The sequence below is a fragment of the Oncorhynchus tshawytscha genome, linkage group LG11, assembly GCF_018296145.1.
Source record: "Oncorhynchus tshawytscha isolate Ot180627B linkage group LG11, Otsh_v2.0, whole genome shotgun sequence".
In the NCBI taxonomy this organism is placed as follows: Eukaryota; Metazoa; Chordata; class Actinopteri; order Salmoniformes; family Salmonidae; genus Oncorhynchus; species Oncorhynchus tshawytscha.
The window spans coordinates 54,295,960-54,317,086 of NC_056439.1; positions in this window are offsets into that span (position 1 = coordinate 54,295,960).

Here is a 21,127-nt window from a genome sequence, read left to right on the forward strand (position 1 = left end):
GATGTTCATGCCTATCAGTAACTAGAGTGCGGTGTCCGGATGTTCATGCCTATCAGTAACTAGAGTGCGGTGTCCGGATGTTCATGCCTATCAGTAACTAGAGTGCGGTGTCCGGATGTTCATGCCTATCAGTAACTAGAGTGCGGTGTCCGGATGTTCATGCCTATCAGTAACTAGAGTGCGGTGTCCGGATGTTCATGCCTATCAGTAACTAGAGTGCGGTGTCCGGATGTTCATGCCTATCAGTAACTAGAGTGCGGTGTCCGGATGTTCATGCCTATCAGTAACTAGAGTGCGGTGTCCGGATGTTCATGCCTATCAGTAACTAGAGTGCGGTGTCCGGATGTTCATGCCTATCAGTAACTAGAGTGCAGTGTCCGGATGTTCATGCCTATCAGTAACTAGAGTGCGGTGTCCGGATGTTCATGCCTATCAGTAACTAGAGTGCGGTGTCCGGATGTTCATGCCTATCAGTAACTAGAGTGCAGTGTCCGGATGTTCATGCCTATCAGTAACTAGAGTGCAGTGTCCGGATGTTCATGCCTATCAGTAACTAGAGTGCGGTGTCCGGATGTTCATGCCTATCAGTAACTAGAGTGCGGTGTCCGGATGTTCATGCCTATCAGTAACTAGAGTGCGGTGTCCGGATGTTCATGCCTATCAGTAACTAGAGTGCGGTGTCCGGATGTTCATGCCTATCAGTAACTAGAGTGCAGTGTCCGGATGTTCCTTATTACACACCACAGACCAACACATTTTGTCCCCCATTTTCAACATAAGAATCATTTGCAAAGTCTCTTGTATGATTGTTTATACACAACTTTTAGGTCCAGCCGTTGTTTTTGGGTATTATATTGTGATCACTACATCCAGTTAGGGTGGATACTGCTTAAGAGCAGATTTCTGCAACATTAGTAAAGATGTGATCTATACACCATGGATGCTTTAGTTCCTGTTCTGTTTGTAAATATCCCGGTAGGTTGACTGATAACTTGCACCAGATTGGTTACTGCCTGAAGCTTCTTTTTGAGTGGGCAGCTTGATGACAACCAGGCAATATTTAGCTCACCCAGAAAATATACCTCTCTGTTGATATTGCATACATAATCAAGCATTTCACACACATAGTCCAAATACTGACTTTTAGCACTGGGCCAATAGCAACTTCCTACGAGAATAGGCTTTAGGTGAGGCAGATTAACCTGTAGCCATTTTACTTCCATATCATCTGACATGAGGTCCTCTCTCAGCCTAACAGGACTATGACTCTGGACATTTATAGTAACACCTCCATTTTGAATTTCTATCTTTCCTATATATTCTATAACCATGTATAGGTCCTACTGCATCATCAAAGGAATGATCTGTATGCTCCATAACCATGTATTGTATTGTGACTATCAGTGATGTGATGGCTGTTATTTATCTAATCCACTAACTAGGTTTAATTGTCACCCCGATTAAATTAATCATGTAACAATTAACTCATTAGGAATTTGGGGCACCACGGGAAAAGTTGTTTAACAAGTTACTATCTCACAACTTAAACTATAGATTTCTCTTACATCAATAACAGTCAATTATTAATTATTACCTCAGTCTCATTCTGAACGTCACATAATCCTTAGATCCCTTCTGAATATTCAGTACGACACAAATTGATTTAATCATTTATTTATTAAGTAACTAAATAATAACACAGAATGCACATGCACGTTTACATGAGTAAAAAGTCCCTAGTGGACTGACAAGATATGACGGCTTGTTACACATATGAGAGGGAGGGGTAGGTAAAGAGATGGAGAGACAAAGAGAGACAACACTTGGATACATTTGGAAACTACGCTCATGGAAATATTAATGCATAACACTATAACCACCACTCATTCGATTTAGAAATGCAATATATATTTACGCGTAGCTGTACCTGATCGACGTCTCTCTGTTGAAGCCAATCGATCCATCTATGGGTCGTGGCTCGATGTAAGGCTCTGGTTGTCCACCAGAGGTCACAATGTCCTTTGTAGAGCTTCTCTGGTAGTGGAGTGGTTGTTAAAATAGATACTTCTGATGTACCAATGGTTGTCTATGGGGATTCTCCTTCCCACCTCGTGTCTTTAGTCAAAGTTCTATACATGCACAGATGCAGACTGAATGTTTCTGGTCTCCTAGGTGAGGTTATCTTCTCTTCTAGTGTTGAGGTTGAGAGCATTTCGTCATGCTGACACGAAGTCTGAGCTCACTTGGGCTTGGCTACTGACAGTGTATAGCTTATATGAAAAACAATTATGTCATTAGAAAACTAAAATCACATTTATATATTTTCAAAAATACTCTCATAATTAATAATTTACACAACATTTTGATCTAAACTTGACAGATAGGAAGGAAACACATTCTAAGTTACAGTTACTTTGTTAACACTTTATGGCTGCAGGGGCAGTATTAAGTAGCTTGGATGAAAAGGTGCCCATTGTAAACGGCCAGCTCCTTAGTCTCAGTTGCTAATATATGCATATTATTATTAGTATTGGATAGAAAACACTCTAAAGTTTCCAAAACTGTCAAAATATTGTCTGTGAGTATAACAGAACTGATATTGCAGGCGAAACCCTGAGGAAAATCAAAACAGGAAGTGGCTTCTATTTTGAAAACTCCATGTTCCATAGCCTCCCTTTGCTGGATTTAAAGAGATATGAACCAGATTCCTTTTCCCATCGCTTCCTCAAGGTGTCAACAGTCTTCAGACATAGTTTCAGGCTTTTATTTTGAAAAATGAGCCAGAACGTTAACATCGCGTCAAGTGGTCACATGAGTTTGGATAGGTAGTGCTTTTCCCTCTCCTACTGTGAAAGACATTTGCGGTTGATATATTATCGATGATATATTTTACAAACAACCTGAGGATTGATTATAAAAAACGTTTGACATGTTTCTGTGGACATTATGGAAACTTTTTGGAATTTTCGTCTGCGTCGTCGTGATCGCTCTTGCCTGTGGATTTCTGAACAACGCGCCAAACAAACAGAGGTATTTTGGATATAAAAATAATCTTTATGGAACAAAAGGAACATTTGTTGTGTAACTGGGAGTCTCATGAGTGAAAACATCTGAAGATCATCAAAGGTAAACGATTAATTTGATTGCTTTTCTGATTTTCGTAACCAAGCTACCTGATGCTAAGTGTACTTAATGTTTTGTCGTGCGATCGATAAACACAAACGCTTGGATTGCTTTCGCTGTAAAGCATAATTTCAAAATCTGACCTGACAGGTGGATTAACAAAAGGCTAAACTGTGTTTTCCTATATTGCACTTGTAATTTCATGAATATAAATATTTGTAGTATTATTTATTGAATGTAGTGCTATGCTATTCAGCGGTTGTTGATGACACTTATCCCGTTAGTGGGATTGCAGCCATAACAAGTTAAACCATCCTTAATGACATCACAAAATAATAAACAATGTGACAGGATTATTCTTTACATCCCCCCCTGAACCATTCTTAACATTCCTATCTTATTTATATTGTTCCAAAGTTCATTCTCTTGGAGAAAAAGGTTTTGATGGCAAAAGTCTCTCTGTAACAAAGTGATTTCAGTCTTCCCCCTACTATAGACCCAGAGGGAGAGTTTCTGCAAACTATTTATGACCTGCTGTTAAGTCATAAAACCGGCCCAACTCCCCCCTCCTGTGGGAGAGAGGGAGGGGGGAGGGTCTGGCTATCTCTCAGCCATGTGCCAAGCTCACTAGCAGATTTAGGTATGGGCAGCATCTTGTCAGGGGTGGCATGGGGCTCCCGCACAAAACAAATTTGGAATGGGGTTTTAATACACCCAAAACAAACACGTATACAAAACACTGGGATGTACCCAAAGAAAAGAGTGAGAGTAAACCTCGTAGAACGACACAGGACGAGACCCGTAATACACAATTCACAAAACACGCAGCACAGGCTGAGACAACGCATAGGTACTCACACGACCAACGGGCATGGGAACAATAACCGACAGCCCAATTGGGAATCAAAGGGCACATTTATACAATTACAATCAGTGGGAATGGGTACCAGGTGTGCGTAATGACACAGCTCCGGAGGGATCCGTGACGTCTAGCTGCTGTAACCATACCAACGGTGATTCTATCCACTGTTTCAGAGTAGGAGTGACCCTTCCAGATTCTAAGGATTACTCTAGCTGCTGTAACCATACCAACGGTGATTCTATCCACTGTTTCAGAGTAGGAGTGACCCTTCCAGATTCTAAGGATTACTCTAGCTGCTGTAACCATACCAACGGTGATTCTATCCACTGTTTCAGAGTAGGAGTGACCCTTCCAGATTCTAAGGATTACTCTAGCTGCTGTAACCATACCAACGGTGATTCTATCCACTGTTTCAGAGTAGGAGTGACCCTTCCAGATTCTAAGGATTACTCTAGCTGCTGTAACCATACCAACGGTGATTCTATCCACTGTTTCAGAGTAGGAGTGACCCTTCCAGATTCTAAGGATTACTCTAGCTGCTGTAACCATACCAACGGTGATTCTATCCACTGTTTCAGAGTAGGAGTGACCCTTCCAGATTCTAAGGATTACTCTAGCTGCTGTAACCATACCAACGGTGATTCTATCCACTGTTTCAGAGTAGGAGTGACCCTTCCAGATTCTAAGGATTACTCTAGCTGCTGTAACCATACCAACGGTGATTCTATCCACTGTTTCAGAGTAGGAGTGACCCTTCCAGATTCTAAGGATTACTCTAGCTGCTGTAACCATACCAACGGTGATTCTATCCACTGTTTCAGAGTAGGAGTGACCCTTCCAGATTCTAAGGATTACTCTAGCTGCTGTAACCATACCAACGGTGATTCTATCCACTGTTTCAGAGTAGGAGTGACCCTTCCAGATTCTAAGGATTACTCTAGCTGCTGTAACTATACCAACGGTGATTATATCCACTGTTTCAGAGTAGGAGAGGTCCTTCCAGGTTCTAAGGATTACTCTAGCTGCTGTAACCATACCAACAGTGATTCTATCCACTGTTTCAGAGTAGGAGAGGTCCTTCCAGATTCTAAGGATTACTCTAGCTGCTGTAACCATACCAACGGTGATCACTGCAAATTCCTCCTTTGTTTCATTAGGTTACTCTGTTCTATCGCCCAAGGGAAATATTCTAGTTCGAAACTGGAATTGTTAACTCCAATCATTCCTCTCGATATTTCAAAACATCTTTCCAGAAAAGTTGCACTAATGAGCATTCCCATATCGCGTGTAAAAATGTCCCAGTGTCTTTTTTGACATTTCCAACACAGAGAATTGTGGGTCAGCCCCATCTGAGGAAGCCCTGTTGGGGTCCAATAAAACCTATGTACTATCTTATATTGAGTAAGTTTCCCCCAGGCTTCCCTTATGTTCCTCCAATTTCACACTTAAAGTCAGTTTGCCATATTGTTCTGAGGTTTCTACAGTCTCTGCAGATGACTAAATATTGAGTATAAAATGGCTGCTTTATATTTGGGTCGTTCCAAACACTCAGCTACTGGGTTCTTTCCTGGATGTTGTTGATAGCCGGTTAACAAAATTCTCTCAATTGTAAATATTTCCAGGAATGTCCCTCGTCTCCCACATCATATTTTTGTACCAAATCTGAGTATGACATTAAAACATCTTCATTGTACAGATCACTTATAATATTAATTTATTTTGGTAGCCATTGTTTCCAGTACACAGACATATTTCCTTTCAGGAGCCTAGGATTATGCCACAATGATGAGTATCCTTGATTTTAAATGTGAAATTCAACATTTCTTGTGTAATGTTCTCCACACCTCCACGCAAAATTGAGTTGGGAGTTAACATACCTCTCCTCTGTTAGACTATGTGACAGAATATCAACAGACCTCTCCCCTGTTCGACAGAATATCAACAGACCTCTCCCCTGTTAGACAGAATATCAACAGACCTCTCCTCTGTTAGACTATGTGACAGAATATCAACAGACCTCTCCCCTGTTCGACAGAATATCAACAGACCTCTCCCCTGTTAGACAGAATAGCAACAGACCGGCCTCCCGGGTGGCGCAGTGTTTAAGGGCTGCGCCACCAGAGACTCTGGGTTCGCGCCCAGGCTCTGTCGTAACCGGCCGCGACAGGGAGGTCCATGGGGCGATGCACAATTGGCCTAGCGTCGTCCGGGTTAGGGAGGGTTTGGGCGGTAGGGAAATCCTTGTCTCATCGCGCACCAGCGACTCCTGTGGCGGGCCGGGCGCAGTGCGCGCTAACCAAGGTTGCCAGGTGCACAGTGTTTCCTCCGACACATTGGTGCGGCTGGCTTCCGGGTTGGATGGCGCTGTCTTAAGAAGCTGTGCGGCTTGGTTGGGTTGTGTATCGGAGGACGCATGACTTTCAACATTCGTCTCTCCCGAGCCTGTACGGGAGTTGTAGCGATGAGACAAGATAGTAGCTACTAAAAACAATTGGATACCACGTAATTGGGGAGAAAAAGGGGTAAAATTCAAAAAACAAACAAAAAAAATAATATCAACAGACCTGTTAGACTAAGTGACAGAAAATACACAGACCTCTCCCCTGTTAGACTATGTGACAGAATACCAACAGGGATGAAAGGATAACTTCCCATTCTATTGTTATCAAATCCCAGCCAGCATCCCCTTTAATGCTTTGCCAAGTTAGGCATTTCAAATGATAAAATGGTACAATGTAACATCTGGTGAAGCCAAGCCTTAAACATCCCTTGGTGAGCACATCCTCTTCGTATTAATCCTGGATTTTTTTTTCCTGTCCCACAAAAAATATTTAGTTCATTTGTCATATTGTTTAAAATACCGGTCTGGAATATTCATAGGTAACATATAATTATATTGTGGGACCACAACCATTTTAATGATGTTGATCTTTCCCCATGGTCTTAATCTTGACTAGTAGTGGCAAAACAAATGTGTCCCATCACTTCCTCCAAATTTGAACTCAACTTAATACTCCAATATTTCATCCCAGTATGAACCCATTTGAAATTATATGGGGTAACGGTTCTAGTCTAAGACATGGCGTTAATTGGCATTGCTTGCCACTTTTTACAATTATTTTGCGACCTGACAAACTACAGTATGATTCATTACAAGTAAGTAATGGTGGTAGAGACTGAAGAGGATCAGAGAGCAGCAGTAGAAGACCGTCTGTCAACATAAGCAGCTTGCGTTCTTTTCCTCCTCCATGGATAGCCTTCATTTCTGTATCTGTTATCACTGTTGCAAGAGGCTCTACAACCATGGTAAATAAGAGTGGGGAGAGTGAGCAACCCTGCCTTGTGCCTCTAGAAAGACAAAAAAAAGGAGATAATTCCGTTTTTCTCCCCCCCAATCATCATCATCATCGGAATACCAGATGTACATTTTTATCACCAAGTCATGAATCAATTGTCAGCTCAAGCCCCCGGAGGCAAATAAGAGTGGGGAGGGTGAGCAACCCTGCCTTGTGCCTCTAGACAGACAAAGGCTCAACTCAACTCACAGACATTGTTTGAAGTACTCAACCCTTATTTGACGCATAAACCGTATTGTAACACAATCTTGTAATTCTGCTCTCACAAATGTAAATGATCTTTATATTAAAACTGTACTACAAGTCAATATATTAAGACAAAAATGTAAATGAATGCCGTTGAATTTCAATATTTACATGCAGGTATTAGGAGCTCGCAAAAGTTCTGCAATCTTTTCCGGCAAACCCACGTGACCCCTCTCGGTGTGTCTTTTTAGAGAATTTAGCAGTACGTCCAACCGGCCTCTCAACCGCAGACCACGTGTATAGTGTAGTGTGGGTGAGGGGTTTGCTGATGTCAACATTGTGAACAGAGTGCTCCATGGTGGTGGTGGGGTTATGGTATGGGGCAGGCATAAACTACAGACAACAAACACAGTTGCATTTTATTGATGGCGATTTGAACGCACTGAGATCCTCAGGCCCATTGTTGTGCCATTCATCCGCTGCCATTACCTCATGTTTCAGCATGATAATGCAAGGCCCCAAGTCGCAAGAATCTTTACACAATTCATTGAACCTGAAAATGTCCCAGTACTTCCATGGCCTGCACACTCACCAGTCATGTCACCCATTGAACATGTTTGGGACGCTCTGGATCGACGTGTATGACAGCATGTATCAGCCCCCGTTGAAATATCCAGCTACTTCACACAGCCATTGAAGAGGAGTGAGACAACATTTCCACAGGCCACAATCAACAGCCTGATCAACTCTATGTGAAGGTAAATGATGGTCACACCAGATACTGACTGGTTTTCTGATCCACACCCCTACCTTTTTTCTATGGTATCTATGACAACATATGTATATCTGTATTCCCAGTTATGTGGAATCCATAGATTAGCGCCTCCTTGATTTATTTAAATGGACATATTTCCTTATGTGAACTGTAAATTGTTGCATTTATATTTTTGTTCAGGATAGTTGACAAAACTACAAAAGAGCAACATGAGATAATATGTAACAAGGTAAGATACTCAAGGGAGAGAATAAAGCCAACACTGCAAAACCGTCTTTGTTTAGGCAGCGTGACTGCCCGCTTACGTGATCGTCGTTGACACAGCTGCCACTGAGAAAACAGGGGAGACTGGAGTGCAAACCCTAATTGCCAAGCAGAGGTGACGAGCACACCTCCCTGTACTAATGGCTTAATCCTGGTTGATGCGTCAACAATCAGCTGCAAGTTATGAGCAGTCAGCAGTTTACACACCGAAAAGGACACTGGGAAAACAGACAGCTCTTAATGTATATGGTCATAGCTAGCAACAGTACTAGACAACAGCACAGTAAGACAACAAATTATACTTATTATTCATAGAAATATCAGGCTAATGGTTGAAGAACTCTAGAGCTGCTCCTACATCTTTCCCATTCACAACTCAATGACCCGTCCCAAGACATGACAGCATCAATACTCAATAATTCCAGAAATATTGCATTTCCATCTAGGATTTACCCCAGTGTTTTACCCAAATGGCTCAGACTTTTCTGTTTCCATCTAGGATTTACCCCAGTGTTTTACCCAAATGGCTCAGACTTTTCTGTTTCCATCTAGGATTTACCCCAGTGTTTTACCCAAATGGCTCAGACTTTTCTGTTTCCATCTAGGATTTACCCCAGTGTTTTACCCAAATGGCTCAGACTTTTCTGTTTCCATCTAGGATTTACCCCAGTGTTTTACCCAAATGGCTCAGACTTTTCTGTTTCCATCTAGGATTTACCCCAGTGTTTTACCCAAATGGCTCAGACTTTTCTGTTTCCATCTAGGATTTACCCCAGTGTTTTACCCAAATGGCTCAGACTTTTCTGTTTCCATCTAGGATTTACCCCAGTGTTTTACCCAAATGGCTCAGACTTTTCTGTTTCCATCTAGGATTTACCCCAGTGTTTTACCCAAATGGCTCAGACTTTTCTGTTTCCATCTAGGATTTACCCCAGTGTTTTACCCAAATGGCTCAGACTTTTCTGTTTCCATCTAGGATTTACCCCAGTGTTTTACCCAAATGGCTCAGACTTTTCTGTTTCCATCTAGGATTTACCCCAGTGTTTTACCCAAATGGCTCAGACTTTTCTGTTTCCATCTAGGATTTACCCCAGTGTTTTACCCAAATGGCTCAGACTTTTCTGTTTCCATCTAGGATTTACCCCAGTGTTTTACCCAAATGGCTCAGACTTTTCTGTTTCCATCTAGGATTTACCCCAGTGTTTTACCCAAATGGCTCAGACTTTTCTGTTTCCATCTAGGATTTACCCCAGTGATTTACCCAAATGGCTCAGACTTTTCTGTTTCCATCTAGGCGGGTTGACACCTGTGTCTTACAGGGCCATGGCTCCTGCGAACCTGCTCTCACTTGGGGCTAAAGCCAGGCATATGGTACTTTTCAGCATTTACATAACAACGGCTAACTGGGGACTTTAACACCTCACAAAGCAGCTGTTTTGAATATGCAGAGGTTGTTGATTCTGCTCTGTCAGCGCTAGCTATGGAGACACAAGTCCCCAAGTATAACAAGGCTGTCAACGCTAGCCATGGAGACACAAGTCCCCTAGTATAACAAGGCTGTCAACGCTAGCCATGGAGACACAAGTCCCCTAGTATAACAAGGCTGTCAACGCTAGCCATGGAGACACAAGTCCCCTAGTATAACAAGGCTGTCAACGCTAGCCATGGAGACACAAGTCCCCTAGTATAACAAGGCTGTCAACGCTAGCCATGGAGACACAAGTCCCCTAGTATAACAAGGCTGTCAGCGCTAGCCATGGAGACACAAGTCCCCTAGTATAACAAGGCTGTCAACACTAGCTATGGAGACACAAGTCCCCTAGTATAACAAGGCTGTCAACACTAGTGTAAAAATGGTGTTGTAGTTTGAAAAACAGCAATAGAGAACACAAATAATTTGGAACATGCTAAATGAATCACTGTGTTTATTCTGCTAACTCTCCCCAGTCCAGGCTGCCAGGACTAGAATGCCTCTGCAGGATGGCTGTTTGCCCAATGGCACACTATTCCTATAGGTCCTGCTCAAAAGTAGTGCACTATATAGGGAATAGGGTGCCATTTGGGAAGAACTAGATGTGGTCACCGGCCGTGCTGGAGAAAACAACCAGCGTGGTGCTGCTCTACAGTAACTGTTAGCTAATCATTTCTCTTCTCAAATTCTCCTCCCAAATTCTACCTTGTCTGTCCTCCAAGTCAGGAGTCATAGCTGGAATCCCAAATGGCACCCTTTTCCCTATATTGTGCACTATTTTTGCCCAGGGCCCTATGGCACCCTGTTCCCTATGTAGTGCACTACTTTTGCCCAGGGCCGTATAGGGAATAAGGTGCCATTTAGGAATTTGGTGAACCCAACACACCCTGTTGCAGAGCAGACTGAGACAGGAGATGATAACCCAAAACACCCTGTTGCAGAGCAGACTGAGACTGGAGATAATAACCCCACACACCCTGTTGCAGAGCAGACTGGAGATGATAACCCCACACACCCTGTTGCAGAGCAGACTGGAGATGATAACCCCACACACCCTGTTGCAGAGCAGACTGGAGATGATAACCCAACACCCTGTTGCAGAGCAGACTGGAGATGATAACCCCACACACCCTGTTGCAGAGCAGACTGGAGATGATAACCCCACACACCCTGTTGCAGAGCAGACTGGAGATGATAACCCAACACCCTGTTGCAGAGCAGACTGGAGATGATAACCCCACACACCCTGTTGCAGAGCAGACTGGAGATGATAACCCAACACACCCTGTTGCAGAGCAGACTGGAGATGATAACCCAACACCCTGTTGCAGAGCAAACTGAGACTGGAGATAATAACCCCACACACCCTGTTGCAGAGCAGACTGAGACTGGAGATGATAACCCCACACACCCTGTTGCAGAGCAGACTGAGACTGGAGATGATAACCCAACACCCTGTTGCAGAGCAGACTGAGACTGGAGATGATAACCCAACACACCCTGTTGCAGAGCAGACTGAGACTGGAGATGATAACCCAACACACCCTGTTGCGGAGCAGACTGGAGATGATAACCCAACACCCTGTTGCAGAGCAGACTGGAGATGATAACCCAACACCCTGTTGCAGAGCAGACTGGAGATGATAACCCAACACACCCTGTTGCAGAGCAGACTGAGACTGGAGATAATAACCCCACACACCCTGTTGCAGAGCAGACTGAGACTGGAGATAATAACCCCACACACCCTGTTGCAGAGCAGACTGAGACTGGAGATAATAACCCCACACACCCTGTTGCAGAGCAGACTGAGACTGGAGATAATAACCCCACACACCCTGTTGCAGAGCAGACTGAGACTGGAGATAATAACCCCACACACCCTGTTGCAGAGCAGACTGAGACTGGAGATAATAACCCCACACACCCTGTTGCAGAGCAGACTGGAGATGATAACCCAACACCCTGTTGCAGAGCAGACTGAGACTGGAGATAATAACCCCACACACCCTGTTGCAGAGCAGACTGAGACTGGAGATAATAACCCCACACACCCTGTTGCAGAGCAGACTGAGACTGGAGATGATAACCCCTCAGACTGGCTCAGCTTGGTGTTAGCTGGAGATGATAACCCCTCAGACTGGCTCAGCTTGGTGTTAGCTGGAGATGATAACCCCTCAGACTGGCTCAGCTTGGTGTTAGCTGGAGATGATAACCCCTCAGACTGGCCCAGGTTAGTGTTAGCTGGAAATAACCCCTCAGACTGGCTCAGTTTAGTGTTAGCTGGAGATAATAACCCTTCAGACTGGCTCAGCGTTAGCTGTAAATAACCACTCAGACTGGCTCAGTTTAGTGTTAGCTGGAGATAATAACCCCTCAGACTGGCTCAGTTTAGTGTTAGCTGGAGATAATAACCCCTCAGACTGGCTCAGCTTAGTGTTACCTGGAGATAATAACCCCTCAGACTGGCTCAGTTTAGTGTTAGCTGGAGATAATAACCCTTCAGACTGGCTCAGTTTAGTGTTAGCTGGAGATAATAACCCCTCAGACTGGCTCAGTTTAGTGTTAGCTGGAGATAATAACCCCTCAGACTGGCTCAGTTTAGTGTTAGCTGGAGATAATAACCCCTCAGACTGGCTCAGTTTAGTGTTAGCTGGAGATAATAACCCTTCAGACTGGCTCAGTTTAGTGTTAGCTGGAGATAATAACCCCTCAGACTGGCTCAGTTTAGTGTTAGCTGGAGATAATAACCCCTCAGACTGGCTCAGTTTAGTGTTAGCTGGAGATAATAACCCTTCAGACTGGCTCAGTTTAGTGTTAGCTGGAGATAATAACCCCTCAGACTGGCTCAGTTTAGTGTTAGCTGGAGATAATAACCCCTCAGACTGGCTCAGTTTAGTGTTAGCTGGAGATAATAACCCTTCAGACTGGCTCAGTTTAGTGTTAGCTGGAGATAATAACCCCTCAGACTGGCTCAGTTTAGTGTTAGCTGGAGATAATAACCCCCAAGACTGGCTCAGTTTAGTGTTAGCTGGAGATAATAACCCCTCAGACTGGCTCAGTTTAGTGTTAGCTGGAGATAATAACCCTTCAGACTGGCTCAGTTTAGTGTTAGCTGGAGATAATAACCCCTCAGACTGGCTCAGTTTAGTGTTAGCTGGAGATAATAACCCCTAAGACTGGCTCAGTTTAGTGTTAGCTGGAGATAATAACCCCTCAGACTGGCTCAGCTTAGTGTTACCAGGAGATAACCCCTCAGACTGGCTCAGTTTAGTGTTAGCTGGAGATAATAACCCCTCAGACTGGCTCAGTTTAGTGTTAGCTGGAGATAACCCCTCAGACTGGCTCAGTTTAGTGTTAGCTGGAGATAATAACCCCTCAGACTGGCTCAGTTTAGTGTTAGCTGGAGATAATAACCCCTCAGACTGGCTCAGTTTAGTGTTAGCTGGAGATAATAACCCCTCAGACTGGCTCAGTTTAGTGTTAGCTGGAGATAATAACCCCTCAGACTGGCTCAGTTTAGTGTTAGCTGGAGATAATAACCCCTCAGACTGGCTCAGTTTAGTGTTAGCTGGAGATAATAACCCTTCAGACTGGCTCAGTTTAGTGTTAGCTGGAGATAATAACCCCTCAGACTGGCTCAGATTAGTGTTAGCTGGAGATAATAACCCTTCAGACTGGCTCAGTTTAGTGTTAGCTGGAGATAATAACCCCTCAGACTGGCTCAGTTTAGTGTTAGCTGGAGATAATAACCCCTCAGACTGTCTCAGTTTAGTGTTAGCTGGAGATAATAACCCTTCAGACTGGCTCAGTTTAGTGTTAGCTGGAGATAATAACCCCTCAGGCTGGCTCAGATTAGTGTTAGCTGGAGATAATAACCCTTCAGACTGGCTCAGTTTAGTGTTAGCTGGAGATAATAACCCCTCAGACTGGCTCAGTTTAGTGTTAGCTGGAGATAATAACCCCTCAGACTGGCTCAGTTTAGTGTTAGCTGGAGATAATAACCCCTCAGACTGGCTCAGTTTAGTGTTAGCTGGAGATAATAACCCCCAGACTGGCTCAGTTTAGTGTTAGCTGGAGATAATAACCCCTCAGACTGGCTCAGCTTAGTGTTAGCTGGAGATAATAACCCCTCAGACTGGCTCAGTTTAGTGTTAGCTGGAGATAATAACCCTTCAGACTGGCTCAGTTTAGTGTTAGCTGGAGATAATAACCCCTCAGACTGGCTCAGTTTAGTGTTAGCTGGAGATATTAACCCCTCAGACTGGCTCAGTTTAGTGTTAGCTGGAGATAATAACCCCTCAGACTGGCTCAGTTTAGTGTTAGCTGGAGATAATAACCCCTCAGACTGGCTCAGTTTAGTGTTAGCTGGAGATAATAACCCCTCAGACTGGCTCAGTTTAGTGTTAGCTGGAGATAATAACCCCTCAGACTGGCTCAGTTTAGTGTTAGCTGGAGATATTAACCCCTCAGACTGGCTCAGTTTAGTGTTAGCTGGAGATAATAACCCCTCAGACTGGCTCAGTTTAGTGTTAGCTGGAGATAATAACCCCTCAGACTGGCTCAGTTTAGTGTTAGCTGGAAATAACCCCTCAGACTGGCTCAGTTTAGTGTTAGCTGGAAATAACCCCTCAGACTGGCTCAGTTTAGTGTTAGCTGGAGATAATAACCCCTCAGACTGGCTCAGTTTAGTGTTAGCTGGAGATAACCCCTCAGACTGGCTCAGTTTAGTGTTAGCTGGAGATAATAACCCCTCAGACTGGCTCAGTTTAGTGTTAGCTGGAGATAACCCCTCAGACTGGCTCAGTTTAGTGTTAGCTGGAGATAATAACCCCTCAGACTGGCTCAGTTTAGTGTTAGCTGGAGATAATAACCCCTCAGACTGGCTCAGTTTAGTGTTAGCTGGAGATAATAACCACACAGTAACTGGTGTTTTACAGGAGAACGGGTCAGGCGTAGGTAAGGTGGAGAAATCCCGTTAACATTTACCAAATCCTGAATGGAAGATTCCTGGAATTGGGGAGGAAAAAGCAGGACATCCAGAATCCACCAAATCAGGATTTCTGGGAAACCGCAGAATTTTTCACCTCTATATAAAACACAGGAAAATCTACATGGTTTACTGCACTCTGCTGTTAAAATACTTGTTTGAATATATATATATATATTTACTGAGAACCATTGTGTCTGCTCTAGTGTCTTGGCTGAGATGAGCAGTCCTGTGTCATTGGAGCTTACATGTTGACGTTGTACAGACTGAAGAGAGGACAGACTGATGCAGATAGACAGCAGGAATGTAACCGTACATTCTGGTAAAGTACCTCAACTTCTCAGATTATTATTTGACAAATCAAATCTACGGAGTCTACTGTTGGCCTGTGAACATCAACGTAACACCTAAATGTAATTTATTCTTACAGGCTTCTTTAAAGCAAGTGATGTCACTCAGGTCACCGAGCTACTGGAGAACATAGAGACAGGAAACAGAGGAGGCCATTATGAAACAGAGAGAGAGAGAAGAGGACGAGAGGAGAGGTAACCTAATAAAATCAGATCATTCAGTCTGTTGTACTTGGCAATTTCAGAATAAAAAGGGCAATTATGGTCAGGGAGAAAAAAAAGCCAAATAGAAAAGTGGAAACCTAATGATCTGGGGATGTCTGGAGTCCATCAGTGTCCCTGGCCCGTTTTCCAGCGATAAATCCATTCGCTATAATAGAGAGGGTCAGAAGAGAAGGAGCAACGAACATCTCTTTCAGATGCCAGCGCGCTTCCTGAAAGGAGCGTCATTTCTGCGATTGGACTGCAGGGATTCACTCATCATCAAGTGAACAATTTCACAGTTCCAACAGACTACTGTTCAGTCACGTGGTCAGGTGCCACAAAGAGGGACTTGCAATTGTTCAGAACAGGGCAGCACGGCTGTCCCTTGGATGTACACATAGAGCAAACATTAATAATATGCATGTCAATCTCCCCTGGCTCAAAGTGGAGGAGAGATTGACTTCATCACTACTTGTATTTGTGAGAGGTGACATGTTGAAAGCACCTAGCTGTCTGTTTAAACGACAAGTACATAGCTCAGACACCCATGTAAGAACGAGAACTTGACTCTAGAAAAGCTGTTTTCCACAAAAGGACGACACATCCTTCTTCTCAACGTCAGATTGAGGAAATTGACCTGCTCTCTAGTAACTGTAAGGAGTGCTTTGCTTTACTGGAACATTGTTTGATTGGTTGATAAAAAACGCTGAGATGGAAGTTAAAAATGTAGTAATTAGAAGAGACCGCAAAGGCAAAGATGGGGGAGTTTGTATTTATGTAAGATCAGATACTGGGTTCAACTATAGATTTAAACCATGACGAGAATGAGTGGTTGCACATTTTATTACCAAAATATAAACCTATTATAGTCGACCAGACCAGGAGACATTTTATGAATTGTGGTAGACAATTGTTTCAACTGTACAGACTTTGGTCAATCAGAGGTTATTGTTACTGGTGATTTGAATACAGATATGCTCTAAAAAGGGCCATGCTACCTTTAAAGCTCTTAAGAATTTTTGTAATCGGTTTGCTTTGTACCAGCTGATTAATGAGCCCACCAGGGTCTGTCCATCTACCCAAACCAACATTGACCTTAGTGTTGGTGTCAGATTAAAGATATCAAACAGTGGGGTTTTAAACTATGGGCTCAGTGATCATTCCATCATATTCTGTAGTAGGAAAAAAAAACCTGTTTTTAATTGTTATAACTTCATAAAAATTAGGGCTATGAAGAATTATAGTGCAGATATTTTTGTTAATTATTTGAGCAAATTGGACTGAAATGCAATGAGGTGAGACTGCCTGGGGCCATTTTAAATCATTATTTTTTTTACATGCTGTAGATAAGCAGGCTCCAGTAATACAGGTTAGAATTAAGCAAAGAACTGAACCATGGATAAATTATAACATTTTAAAGGCAATTAAGCGTAGAAATGAACGCTTTCTGGAGTTTAGGAAATCCAGGGCAGATGATATATTTATAGACTATAAGAAGTTAAGAAATGAGGTCAACAGGATGATACAGAAGGCCAAGAAAGATGATTTCAATGACAAAATAGTTGAACATAGGAACGATCCGAGTAATGATATAAGTGTCTGATGCGGTTAGGTAACAGTAACAGATTAAAGACCAAAGCTCTCAGTCTTAGTTTGGACATTGGAGGAAAGGTTATATCAGACAAGACCATGGTTACAGACAGTCTGAATAGCTTTTTTTTTTTTTTTAACACCTATAGCTAATTCATTAGTTAGCAAGTTACCATGTCAATCAGGTTGCTATGGGGGAGAGTCGTGTCTAGCAGTTTCACTCAACAGCAGGGGATTCAAGTAGATGATTTTTCATTTGAAAAGGTGTCTGAATCAACTGTGCGAGAGAGGCTGAAAGAACTGGACTGTTCCATAGCAACTGGCCTTGACAACATTCCCGACACACAAAAAAACAGAGTCCATCTTGTTCGGGTTTCTGAGGAAATCCCCAGGTTTTAAGGTGGTCGTAGGTGACGTAGTGGTCACAGCAAAAGACTCTGTTAAGTATCTTGGGTGTGTGCCAGATAACCATCTGACAGGGGAGAGCACGGCACGAAACGTGATCTCCAAAGTGAACCATAAAATTACGTTTCTGGCTAGAACCTCCAAATATCTGGATAAGAATGCAATGGGGACATTGTTAGGGGGCTTTTTGTTCAGTGCCACTTGAACTATGCATGCTCGTCCTGGTACAATAGTGGCCCCAAGATAATACAAAATCAACTGCAGGTATCTCAGAAGAAATTAGTCAGGTTTATTCTTAAACTTACAGTACCTACACATCTTGACAATTCCCCGTTTCCCCCTTCCATCTTCCCCATTCCTCCTTCCCCCTTCCATCTTCCCCATTCCTCCTTCCCTCTTCCCCATTTCCTCTCTCCTCTTCCTCCTTCCCCATTCCTCCTTCCCTCTTCCTCCTTCCCTCTCTCCTCTTCTCCATTCCCTCTCTTCTCTTCCTCCTTCCCTCTTCCCTATTCCTCCTTCCCCTTCCCTATTCCTCCTTCCCTATTCCTCCTTCCCCCTTCCCTATTCCTCCTTCCCTCTTCCTCCTTCCCTCTTCCTCCTTCCCTCTTCCTCCTTCCCTCTTCCTCCTTCCCTCTTCCCCATTCCTCCTTCCCCATTCCTCCTTCCCTCTTCCCCATTCCCTCTCTCCTCTTCCCCATTCCTCCTTCCCTCTTCCCCATTCCTCCTTCCCCATTCCCTCTCTCCTCTTCCGTCTTCAAAAGGACCACAATGGAAATAAGTTGTTAAGCTTTATAGTGTTATCCTTGATGATCTTCTGAAATTGTATGTGGAGGCGTCAGCGGCTGGAGGGCCCTTACGTATGGTTTTAACAAATTGTCAAATAAATTCAATCAAAGAACAAATTCTTATTTACAATAGACAGCCTATTTATGGTGCTTATTAGTTTGACATTTAAAAAAAAAATGTATTTTTAAAACCTGTGCCTCGTTTGATGGTCGACCCTGTTCTGTGAACTGAACCCTCGTTTGATGGTCGACCCTGTTCTGTGAACTGAACCCTCGTTTGATAGTCGACCCTGTTCTGTGAACTGAACCCTCGTTTTAATATGGTGAAAATATTCCTTTTTAAATAGTTTTTTTCTAAAAGAAACATTGACCATCTAATAAATGATCGTCTGAAAGCAGGTGAGCTGATTCTATTCGTTTTTTGTTCATCTTTCTGGTGTTTTGTGGTGGAAAACGGATCTGGTCGAACATAACACGCTAACACTTTTACCCAGATAGACAGGCTAGAGATTTTTCTACAATACCATTATTTGTTTGAAGCTTTGCATTCAATGGCCCCTCCCTGTTGCACATCACAAGCTTCCACTGCCTCAAGGGGATTCATGACTAATTTAGCTTCCACTGCCTCTGTCACAAGGGGATTCATGACTAATTAAGCTTCCACTGCCTCAAGGGGATTCATGACTGATTTAGCTTCCACTGCCCCTGTCACAAGGGGATTCATGACTAATTAAGCTTCCACTGCCTCAAGGGGATTCATGACTGATTTAGCTTCCACTGCCTCTGTCACAAGGGGATTCATGGCTGATTTAGCTTCCACTGCCCCTGTCACAAGGGGATTCATGACTGATTAAGCTTCCACTGCCTCAAGGGGATTCATGACTGGTTAAGCTTCCACTGCCCCTGTAAGATGAAATCAGCAACCCTGTTTTTTATTTTTACACTTCTCAAAAAGGCACCCAATTGGCGGAACGACCCAATATCAAACAGGTGGACAGTTGGTTGTGTGTATGCATCCCAAATGGCATTATTCCCTGGTCTAAAGTAGTGCACTATATAGGCAATAGGGTGCCATAGGGTTCTGGTCTAAAGTAGTGCACTATATAGGGAATAGGGTGCCATAAGGATCTGGTCTAAAGTAGTGCACTATATAGAGAATAGGGCTGTGGTCTAAAGTAGTGCACTATATAGGGAATAGGGCTCTGGTCTAAAGTAGTGCACTATATAGGGAATAGGGTGCCATAGGGCTGTGGTCTAAAGTAGTGGGCTATTTAGGGAATAGGGTGCCATAGGGCTGTGGTCTAAAGTAGTGGGCTATATAGGGAATAAGGTGCTATAGGGCTCTGGTCTAAAGTAGTGGGCTATATAGGGAATAAGGTGCCATAGGGCTCTGGTCTAAAGTAGTGCACTATGTAGGGAATAGGGCTCTGGTCTAAAGTAGTGCACGATATAGGGAATAGGGCTGTGGTCTAAAGTAGTGTACTATATAGGGAATAGGGCTGTGGTCTAAAGTAGTGCACTATATAGGGAATAGGGCTGTGGTCTAAAGTAGTGCACTATGTAGGGAATAGGGCTGTGGTCTAAAGTAGTGCACTATGTAGGGAATAGGGCTCTGGTCTAAAGTAGTGCACTATATAGGGAATAGGGCTGTGGTCTAAAGTAGTGTACTATATAGGGAATAGGGCTGTGGTCTAAAGTAGTGCACTATATAGGGAATAGGGCTGTGGTCTAAAGTAGTGCACTATGTAGGGAATAGGGCTGTGGTCTAAAATAGTGCACTATATAGGGAATAGGGCTGTGGTCTAAAGTAGTGCACTATATAGGGAATAGGGCTGTGGTCTAAAGTAGTGCACTATGTAGGGAATAAGGCTGTGGTCTAAAGTAGTGCACTATGTAGGGAATAAGGCTGTGGTCTAAAGTAGTGCACTATGTAGGGAATAGGGCTGTGGTCTAAAGTAGTGCACTATATAGGGAATAGAGCTCTGGTCTAAAGTAGTGCACTATATAGGGAATAGGGTGCCATAAGGATCTGGTCTAAAGTAGTGCACTATATAGAGAATAGGGCTGTGGTCTAAAGTAGTGCACTATATAGGGAATAGGGATCTGGTCTAAAGTAGTGCACTATATAGGGAATAGGGTGCCATAGGGCTGTGGTCTAAAGTAGTGGGCTATTTAGGGAATAGGGTGCCATAGGGCTGTGGTCTAAAGTAGTGGGCTATATAAGGAATAAGGTGCTATAGGGCTCTGGTCTAAAGTAGTGGGCTATATAGGGAATAAGGTGCCATAGGGCTCTGGTCTAAAGTAGTGGACTATGTAGGGAATAGGGTGCCATAGGGCTCTGGTCTAAAGTAGTGCACTATGTAGGGAATAGGGCTCTGGTCTAAAGTAGTGCACTATATAGGAAATAGGGCTGTGGTCTAAAGTAGTGTACTATATAGGGAATAGGGCTGTGGTCTAAAGTAGTGCACTATATAGGGAATAGGGCTGTGGTCTAAAGTAGTGCACTATGTAGGGAATAGGGCTGTGGTCTAAAGTAGTGCACTATGTAGGGAATAGGACTCTGGTCTAAAGTAGTGTACTATATAGGGAATAGGGCTGTGGTCTAAAGTAGTGCACTATGTAGGGAATAGGGCTGTGGTCTAAAGTAGTGCACTATGTAGGGAATAGTGTGCCAATTGGAAAGCAGAGAAAAACCTTCCACTCTGACATACAGTACAGCTTCCTTCAGTCCTAGTCAGACGACAACATGATTAAAGAATAAAGACC